Below are 11,334 nucleotides of genomic sequence, written 5' to 3'. Positions count from 1 at the left end.
TAACCAACCACACGGTGCCCCACCAAATAAACGCTCCAAATCATCAAAACATAATTACAGAGTGGCCCGCACTTCATTAAACTTCCATTCTGACAATAGCATCTATGTGATAATTAAAATGGGCCGAGACCCGTTGTGGGAAAAACCCATAAGATTTAAAAACAAGGATTGATTCCTGACTCACCCAGGTTGAAGAAATCTCGTATAGCGCTTGGCATTGGAGTGTTTGGCAGTACCTTCTGCCAATAAGCCTCGGATGGTGACGTCGCTTACATTAAAAATGCACACTAGCCTGCCATCAACGAAATCGGATCGCGTACTGAGTTACTCATATGCTTTTATGGTACTTAGTAAATTCTGTTGGGCCCACTGTAAATGCATGTTATTTATCTATGCCATTCATCCGTTTTTCCAGCTCATTTTAGATGATGAGTCCAAAATGAAGAATATACAAAGCTTAAGTGGATCACACCATAGGAAACAGTTGGAATAATGATTTCCATCGTTGAAACCTTTCTAAGGCCCATGGTGATTTTTATCTGTCATCCAACATGTTCATAAAATCACAAAAACATAAATAAAAGGAAATCACAAATATCAGCTTGATCCAAAATTTTTGTGGCCCCCAATTATAAGTTTTCAATGGTAGGTGTTCAATTCAAACTGTTTCCTGTGTTGTGATCCAATTTAGATTTGGATATACTTCATTTTTAAGCTTAACCCTTAAAATTATATGTTAAATTTTATGGATGGAGTGGATAAAATATATAAATCACGATGGACCTCACAGAGTTTACTCAGTATGCTAAGCTTGGCATACTGAGTTACTCATTACGCAGTCAGCTTCTGCAATGAACACAATGCAAATAACACCAAGTAAGAAAACGAAAAAATCTAAGTTGACAATAAGGAGCTGTTATTACCAGATAAGCTAGTCCAGCAAAGGAGAAGAAAGACAGGCATCTATCCATGTTGTGAGAGAAAGAGGGACAGTTGGTGTGGTTCATAGAATGGAACGGTGAGCCTGATTTATAATGCCCATGGCGCAGCAGTCAAGTTCGACGTTTTTTTTTCCGAAACCTCTACGTATAATAAACAATACCAAACAGACGAAGGCTATTCAGGCAGGACCAGCTACAAAGAAAGAAGGCTGGCGTACCTATCATATCCTGTACAAGAAAACACTATCAATGCTCTCTAATAGAGCCGAACCTTCTTACCAAGAAGATACTGTTGGAATATTTGGTTGAATTAAATAGACTATTAAAAATCGAGAACTAAAAATAAAATAAAATTTTGAGAAAGAAGAACTTATTGAATTGAGTCGAGGCCTGACTGAGTCACTCGGCTTGAAATCGAATTTGCTCCCCTTGGACAGCGTCCCAAGTGCAACAGGTTTCCAGAGCAATCGACCTCCAGGATACAACGACTATGACCCGGTCCTAGCGGTGCACTCACTGTACACGGGCTCGAACCACTTGCAGTTTAATCCGAAAGTGCTGAGTTGACTCAGCGATGAACTCAGTAGAAAATGCTTAAAACTGAATATCAGAGAGCATTTTATAAGAGATGAATTTTTCGTATATTTGAAACTGGAATCGGTTATCTTTACATAGACTCCGAAGTGGTGCATAAGCACCCTTTATAAAAGGTTAGGTCCGTTGGGTTTAAACCCAACAGGGTCGACCAACTGGAAGGGACGCATCTCTCTGGTTTAAAACGAAAAAGCGCAAATGCGAGTACACTCCCGCACATACAGTCCTGCGAGTACCCATACACACACCCACGCGAGTACACATACACCGCACCCGCACCCGCGCCCATGCCCAGCCCGTCCCGTCCTCCATACACATACACCCACGCGAGTACACTCACACCGCACCCGCGCCCACGCCCACGCCCAGCCCGTCCCGTCACGTCACTCGAACTCGACTCAGCTCGCCACCTGCGCGCGTGTATGGTCAATGGCATATATTAGAGCCCCCCCCCCCACAGGACCAAATTTACATGCCCCCTGAAAGGAGCTCAAGCCCTAGGCAAAAAGACTATCTTATATACAAGATAGTTTACTATGTCAAATCCGATGTGGGATAAAATTCACAACTCAAAAGTACTACAATTTTTAAAAAATGGAGGGAAATTATCAAAAATTTAAAAATTCAAATTTTAATACTATTTTAAAATAAAATATAATAATCTCCCACATGTTTTAAAATAAAACCCTTTCGGATTAAAGCGCAATAGTTGTGCAATGGTGTCGGTGTCACCATAGACTTGAACCGACATTAGAGTAAGCAAGACAGGTCTACAGGAATCAGGTGACACCATAGTCTTGAACCTGAATCCTTTTAATGTAGATCGCAAGTACATGCCACTCACACAACTCTTCCTCTGCAAGTGATTCTGCGGTTCGGTGCGTTTCGGCCATACACCATTACCTGAATTTCATGAGTGCTCTAGAGAATTCGCCTAGATTCTCATAGGAAGCGGCCTCCACCTCCACACCCATATAGGTGAATTCCATCAAGTGTATGCAGCAACTGTATACACCACCAAATATATGACTATGGATTCATTAAGAGTTCTAACAACTCATCCTTCTGCGTTGCTGCTTGCACTGTACACCATAGAAGGGGCTCATACAACTCAGTGCAATCGTCTACCTCGTGTCTTGTTGTTTACCCATTGAACCTATCTCATGGGATCTCCACTTGTATAGGTTGGGTTACCGACACTGGCAGCTCATATATTAGGCTCAGCCTCATTCCCTTCGATGTATCATTGACTAACCTTTTAGATAGTCCTTTGGTCAGAGGATCTGCTAGATTCTTTTCTGACCTCACAAAGTCAATAGATATGACTCCATCACGTAACATATGTTTCACTATGTTGTGTTTGAGTCTAATATGCCTGGTCTTTCCATTATATATTTTACTCTTTGCTTTCGCTATAGCTGCTTGACAGTCACAATGAATAGATACGGCCGATACAGGCTTTGGCTACAATGGTATATCAGTTAAGAGATTTCTAAGCCACTCGGCTTCTGTTCTAGCCTTTTCTAAGGCAATAAACTCGGATTCCATAGTAGACCGAGCGATACATGTCTGCTTGGTAGACTTCCAAGAGACTGCTCCTCCACCTAAAGTGAAGACATATCCACTCGTGGATTTTGTCTCATCTGAATCACTAATCCAGTTAGCATCACTGTATCCTTCTAATACAGTAGGAAAACCATTATAATGTAAACCATAGGCTATACTGCCTTTTAGGTATCTCAAAATCCTAGACAAAGCATTCCAATGCTCTTTTCCAGGGTTATGTGTATATCTACTTAGTCTACCTACTGCAAAAGCAATGTCTGGTCTAGTGCAGTTTGTTAGATACATAAAGCTACAAATTATTCTGGAATACTCCGACACACTATTTTCTGTATTCTTCATGAGAGTCACATTATAATCATAAGGAGTACTGACAGGTAAACAGTCAAAATGATTAAACTTTCTCAATATCTTCTCAATGTAATGAGATTGAGATAATATAATAACACAATTTTTTCTGGTTACTTCAATACCCAAGATTACACTAGCCTCTCCTAAGTCTTTCATGTCTAACTTAGATGATAAGAATTTCTTAGTTATATTAACTAATTTAATATTAGTTCCAAAAATAAGCATGTCATCAACATAAAGGCATATAATAACATAATCATTTTCAGAAATTTTACTATATACACATCTATCTACATCATTTATATAATAACCATTTGATTTTAAAATACCATCAAATTTTTCATGCCATTGTTTAGGAGCCTGTTTTAAACCATATAATGATTTAATTAGTCTACATACTTTATTTTCTTTTCCTGATATCTGATAACCCTTAAGTTGTTCCATATATATTTCTTCTTCTAAGTCTCCATTTAGGAAAGCCGTCTTAACGTCCATCTGGTGTACCACCAGTTTATATATGGAGACTATCGCTATTAAGACCCTGATAGTTGTAATTCTAGTTACAGGAGAGTATGTATCAAAGTAATCTATTCCTTCTTTTTGTTTAAAGCCTTTCGCTACCAACCTAGCCTTAAACTTATCAATAGTCCCATCTAGTTTTAGTTTCTTTTTAAACACCCATTTACAACCTATTGGTTTATTTTCAGGTGGTAGGTCTACAATTTTTCAAGTATTATTAGATATAATAGATTCTAACTCATCATTTATTGCTTCCTTCTAAAAGGTTGCATTTGGAGAGTTAATTGCTTCTATATAGGTTGTAGGATCATCTTCTACTAAGAAAGTGAAAAAACCATCTCCTAGGTTAGTTTCTCTTCTAACCCTAGTACTTTTTCTTGGTTGTATCTCTTCTACTACTTTCTCGTATGCATTTTTACTAGTAGATGCAATATTTGATTCATTGACTTCCTCTATTCCTATAGATTTAAATTTCATAGGGAATACATTCTCAAATAACTCTACATCCCTAGTTTTTATAATTGTATTAGGATCTAGAATATTATTCTTAGTTTTTAAAACTAGAAACCTGTACGCTGCACTGTTTTGTGCGTAACCTATAAATATACAGTCGGTCATTTTAGGACCTAACTTTCTTTTCTTAGTTTCAGGTAATCCTACTTTAGCAAGACACCCCCGCACTTTAATATATTTGTAACTAGGAACATGATTCTTCCAAAGTTCATATGGTGTTTATTTAGAACATTTAGAAGGAATCCTATTTAAAATATAACAAGCAGATAGAATTGCTTCTCCCCACATATTTGAGGGTAAGCCTGAACTATTTAACATAGCATTCATCATCTCTTTTAGAGTTCTATTCTTACGTTCTGCTATTCCATTCTGTTCTGGTGTATAAGGAGCTGTAGTTTCGTGAACTATTCCATTCTTTTCACATAATTCTCTAAATTGAGAAGATTCATATTCACCTCCTCTATCTGTTCTAAGTCTTTTAATTTTTATATTTAACTGATTTTCAACTTCAATTTTGTATTTAGAAAAAACATCTAAAGCTTCATCTTTGTCCCTTAACAGATAGACTCTAGTGAACCTAGAGTAATCATCTACAAAAGTTATATAATATCTTTTTCCACCTCTAGACATGTGATTTTTAAAATCACCTATGTCACTGTGTATTAACTCTAACAGAACAAATGATCTTTCTATTTGTTTAAAGGTTTTCTAATGAATTTTGATTCGACACATGTTTCACATTTGTCAAATTCTTTATTAGATATATTAGGTAATAAACCTAATTTTTTCATTTTCTTCAAAGATGTTATATTCACATGACCTAATCTACTATGTTATAGATAAAAAGGTTCAACAATATAAACAGAACTGAATGTCTTCTTATTATTATCATTGGATACATTTATAATGAATAAACCATCGCTACAGTACCCCTTACTAACAAAGGTTCCATTTTTAGTCATTACAAGCTTATCTGAATCAAATACTAACTTAACACCAGCCTTATTGAGGAGTGAACCGGAGACCAAGTTTCTTCTAATGTCAGGCACATGTAAGACATCATTCAACATTAGAGTCTTTCCAGAAGTGAGTTTCAGAAGTACTTTCCCTTTCCCTACAACTGGAGACGTTCTAGCATTACCCATGAATACCTGTTCATCATCTCCTGATACTTGGTAGGAGGTAAACATGCTACGATCTTTGCACACGTGCTTAGTTGCACCAGTGTCTAGTACCCACTCCAAGTTGTTTACAAGGAAGACTTCTGACACCACAGCTATTATCATGTTAGACTCATTGCCTGTTTCTGTAAGATTAGCTTGCAGCTTATCTTTGTTTTTCTTAAGCCTACAGGTTTTGACATGATGTCCAGGCTTTCCATAGTTGTAGCAGTTTCCCTTTTTCTTAAATTGATTGTTTGCATTCTTCTTTTTGAGCCTGCATTCATTTGCATAATGTCCAGGTTTGCCACAGTTATGACAGTTGCCCTTTTTCTTATTATTTGCCCGACTTGATTCCATAAGATTCGCCTTTGAATCTATCTCATTTTTATTTTCTTTTTGGTCCCTGATTCTATTGGCCTCCTCTATTCGTATGTGTACGATAGTGGTTTCCAAAGAAACACCGTTCTTTTTATGTTTCATTCTATTCTTATATTCTTTCCAGGAGGGCGGTAACTTTTCTATTAGTGCTCCTGAAAGAAACACTTCATCCAACTTAATTCCTTCTGTCGATAGTTCGTGAACTAGACTTTGAAAATCGTGAATCTGATTTGTGACAGGTATATCGTCTGTCATTTCATAATGAAGGAAATTAGCAATTGCATGTTTCTTAGCGCCTGCATCTTCTAATATGTATTTCTTTTCCAAAGCAGTCCATATGTCTTTAGCAGACATGTAAAAAGCATACACGTCATATAGTTCGTTGGATAAAGAGTTTAGAATATAATTTTTACAATTATTTTCATCTGTTACTTCAGTTTGATTTGCTGGATTTATAGTAAATGATTCAGATAAAATGTATGAAACTTTCAGGGTGGTCAGAGTGAACATCAGTTTCTATTTCCATCGTTTAAATGCTTGTCCAGCGAACGGTTCGATTTTGGCTAACTCAGCAGAAGCATTTACTGTTACTGTAGCCATAGTCTATGTAATTCAACAATTCGATTTCAAGATTGTTGGAATATTTGGTTGAATTAAATAGACTATTAAAAATCGAGAACCAAAAAAAAAAATTGAGAAAGAAGAACTTATTGAATTGAGTCGAGGCGTGACTGAGTCACTCGGCTTGAAATCGAATTTGCTCCCCTTGGACAGCGTCCCAAGTGCAACAGGTTTCCAGAGCAATCGACCTCTAGGATACAACGACTATGACCCGGTCCCAGCGGTGCACTCACTGTACATGGGCTTGAACCACTTACAGTTTAATCCGAAAGTGCAAGTTGACTCAGCGATGAACTTAGTAGAAAATGCTTAAAACCGAATATCAGAGAGCGTTTTATAAGAGATGAATTTTTCGTATATTTGAAACTGGAATCGGTTGTCTTTATATAGACTCCGAAGTGGTGCATAAACACCCTTTATAAAAGCGCAAATGCGAGTACACTCCCGCACATACAGTCCTGCGAGTATCCATACACACACCCACGCGAGTACACATACACCGCACCCGCACCCGCGCCCACGCCTAGCCCAGCCCAGCCCGTCTCGTCCCGTTGCATCGCGTCGCACACGCACACCCACACGGACACGGACTCGGACTCGGCTCGGCTCAGCTCGGCGCGCGCGCGCGTGTGTGGTCAATGGCATAGATTGGAGCTATTGGCATAGCCCCCTCACAGGACCAAATTCACATGCCCACTGAAAGGGGCTTAAGCCCTAGGCAAAAAGACTATCTTATATACAAGATAGTTTACTATGTCAAATCCGATGTGGGATAAAATCCACAACTCAAAAGTACTACAACTTTTAAAAAATGGAGGGAAATTACCGAAAATTTGAAAATTCAAATTTTAATACTATTTTAAAACAAAATATAACAGATACTGACTCTTAACAAGTCGGGGTAAGCTAGCCGCCTCCTGGAAAGTTCGGTCCACATGACTCCCACTCCCTTCTTTGGCCAACCCGTCTGCTGGGCCATTCCCTTCTCTTGAAATAAGGGAGACCTCCAAAGTTCCCCTGCTTCCGTGGTCTCTAATTCGGCTCAGCCAGTACTTCCATTTCCCGGAGCAGCTGGACCTCTCATGGAGTGAAACCACCACCCATCTAGAGTTGGATTCAAATACAACTTGATTAATATACCAAATTGACATATTCTCGTGCCATCAAATGCAGTCGGTCCGGACATCACACATGAGTGGATACACATAATGGGGTCCAAAATGCAGCCAACACACACTTTAATATATACGATTTAGGTGGTGCATAGGGTATGCCCCACCGTGAATTCACCTTCATTGTGTGAACGTCATGTGTATAAAATTGAACAGAGTGATCTGTTGATGGACGTTTAACATGCATGTGTGGCCACCAAGTGAACTGCCTTAGATCAATCTTCAGGTGGATGAACATCTGTGGTGGTGCCCAGCAGATCAATGTTCCAGATCTGCTGGACCATTGATCTGAATTTCTATTAGTGGCCCATGCAGACGTGCAAGATTGTTTATACCGTTAATATTGGCAATAGGACGGTCGTGTGTCTAAAAACACCATGGTGGACTTAAAGCTTCCCTACGCCCATGCGTACATGAGCATTCTTCTATTTTGATTGCATCCAAGGGCTGCTCAATGCTAGTTGGAAAATGTTTTGATGTTTAGTTCAATGACATTGTAGTAGTTCAATGTCATCGACAGTCTATTAATGCCATTGAAGTATCACATATAGTTACACAAAATTGCACTTATTCCAATTGTAATTCTCCTAAAGGCTATAAATATGAGTGTAATTAAGATTAGAGTGTATATCAGAGTTTTCTAATTCATTCGTAGGGTATTCAAGGGTTTATAAGAAAGATTCGATGCTTGTTCGAATAAGATATTCTTAATCTAATGTAATTTCTACTTTCATAGTGAATTACTATCACTTTGTGCCATGATTTTTTCTTGAAAGGGTTTCTCCATGTTAAATTCGAAGTCATCGCAATAGAAGGTAGGAGATACGGTGAGATTTCCAGTGGATTTCAAAATCTACTACATATGTGGCCCTCAAGTTGATGCATGTGTTTTGTCCATGCTTTTCATCCATATGTGCCATTTGTACACCATAATCAAGTTACATATGTATATAGGTGACCGGCATCAATCATGAAATCTAGTCCGTTGATTACAATTCCAAGGTCCACCAAATATAGATTTTACTTAATACAATGTTTATCCTTAAGGAAGAATTTAATCCCAAACATGGGATTGGAGGTTCAAAATTCCATGGTATTTCAAAACATATAATAATGTTAAGGGAGTTTGACCGTACTGACCTCGAAGTTTGGTCAAATTACCTAACACCTTTCAAATATCCCAAGAGTGGCCTTCTGACAAGCTTCCGTAAATCACTTGGACCAAAATGCCCTTGTCCTTGTTTCAGTAGTGTACAGTTTTTTAGGGAATAAGAAGTTACATCGTATTTGATGCCAAGAAAGTGATGTGTACGTGTTCACTCCCCAAGTATAGGGTTGTAATGTAGTAATAAACTTGGTGAGACCGAGGTCCCAAGGGACCGATACCTGTACGTTACCTGAAACTAACTAGAAATAGGACTAGCCTAAGATGAAATCTAAATCCAATATAAAGTGATGAATAATGGTGAGAGATTAATTTAAAACTTAAGGAATTCAGAGGAAGGAAACTAGGGATTTAGGGGATCCACTTGTAGAGATCAGGGAGATCTTATGCCTGCATCAAGAATCATGGAAATCAAACTGAACTTACTTGATTTGGTCTTCACGAGGTGAAAGGTATGTGAATTAGAATGGATTCCATCATCAAACCATGCCCAGGAGACAAAGCAAACAACAGAATTAAACTAATTACCAACTAATCAACAATGCATAAAAGTTAGGAAGGATACCGCCATCCGACCATGCCCATGAGACGATGGTGAACAACAGGGCTTCCTGACGTCATAAACATCAAAAGGAGGAAGAAATACTCAAAACCATCGCAGATCTATTGTAATTTCAGTCACAACAAACCATTAAAAATAACTAAAAGCATTCCTTTTAAGTTGAACAAAAATCAACATCAGTTGGTCTAAATAATAGGCACGAGCAAGGTCTCTCCCATCAGACTACAAGCTTCACCTCTTAGCCTTAACTAAGAGGTTTAGCCCAACATGATTAGACTAGATCTCATAATAATAAAGAAAAAAATAAATAAAAATCTTTAAAAAAAACAATACTCTATTTTCTTGTTAACTGCTGCCTCCAAGCTCACGTGTAGCCACCCTTGGTTGATGATAATCCCCCACTTTCTCTCTCTCTCTCTCTCTCTCTTTATAGAACTGTAGTCGGAGTAGAGCAGGAGAGGCCTGGCTGGAGTCGTCCTTCCTGGAGTTTACGCACTCCTTGGGCAGAAAAAAAACGCAGCAGAACGCAGCTGATCTGCGTTTGAAGTTGAAGTTCTGGCAACAGGAGCTCCACGTGCAAAATCCGATCCATCTAGCCTTCATATCTCTGGTCGGTTGGCCAAGGGAAGACTTTTGAATGGCCAGGATCGTCGGACTGATCCTAGCCACGTCTGCAAAATGGCCTGCGGCGTCCGGGTCTCGGACGCGCTGTGAACAGAGCATGCGCAAGCCTTGCGTGGTGCCGACAGTGGGACCTACTTCTTTGTCATTTGAGAAATCCAAGCTGTCCATTGGATTCAGGACGAAGAACTGTTCGAGAAGGGACAATTTCGGTTTGATTTCGGTGTGGCCCACAAGCTGGTTCAGTCCACTATCCATCTTCCGTTTGGCCAGCTGGATTGTGACCCTTACTATCATCTGTATTTATGCCACCTAGGCAAGGGTAATACCCCCTCCCTGAACACCTTGGACGGTCCAGATGGATGATCTGGATGATGAATGGGCCCCACTGCACGAAACCGGTGGACCTCGTGCATCCGCTGGTCGTCCGTGCTAGAGAAGGAGAAGGAGACGGGTCTCCTTTATTGACTGGGGGATCCTGGTCCAGTGCACGTCAAGTGCACTGGTGCTACCAGTGGGGTCCACTCATTATGTATATATAAAATCCGCTCCGTCCATCCGTTCTGTTACGCGGTTTAAGGGGTTGAGACCAAAATTGAAGTATATCAGATATCAGGTGGGCTCCACATAACGATTCAAGGGGCTGATTTGTCCGTTGGGCCACTTCTAGAGGGATCTGAGGGTTGAAATTTGACGTGTACGGTTAATTTATAGTCCTCAGGCCATGTATGAAGTTTTGAGCTGAACGGACGGTGGGAACCCCTTGATCTTGCATTCTGGCCGACTTTTAGGCCGTTTGAGTTTCAGTTTCTCGATTTTCGCGGATCCCTGGTGTGTAATTTCGTCGATCTTGGTCCCCTGGAGTCCGTCCCTTACCTTGGTGCATTGTGAACGTTAAATTCGTGCTTTTAGCATCATTTTCCATTCAAGCTCGTAAACACACCCTGCATTACAAACACGATTAATTTAGGACGTTAAGCAATATCATAATCGTAAATCCATGCAAACAATGGGGTCTAATATGCAATATTTGACCCTCAACACAACCCCTAACCAGCATTTTACTAGTCCCGAGCAAACTATGCGAAAATAAGTTGAGAATTCCAGGACAATTCGTATGAACTCGAATGACTTTTTCAAAATAATTCAGATACGAGACTGTTACGTTGCA

Source organism: Magnolia sinica, chromosome 13 (genome assembly GCF_029962835.1).
Source record: "Magnolia sinica isolate HGM2019 chromosome 13, MsV1, whole genome shotgun sequence".
Taxonomy (NCBI): Eukaryota; Viridiplantae; Streptophyta; class Magnoliopsida; order Magnoliales; family Magnoliaceae; genus Magnolia; species Magnolia sinica.
This window is presented reverse-complemented; position numbering follows the sequence as displayed.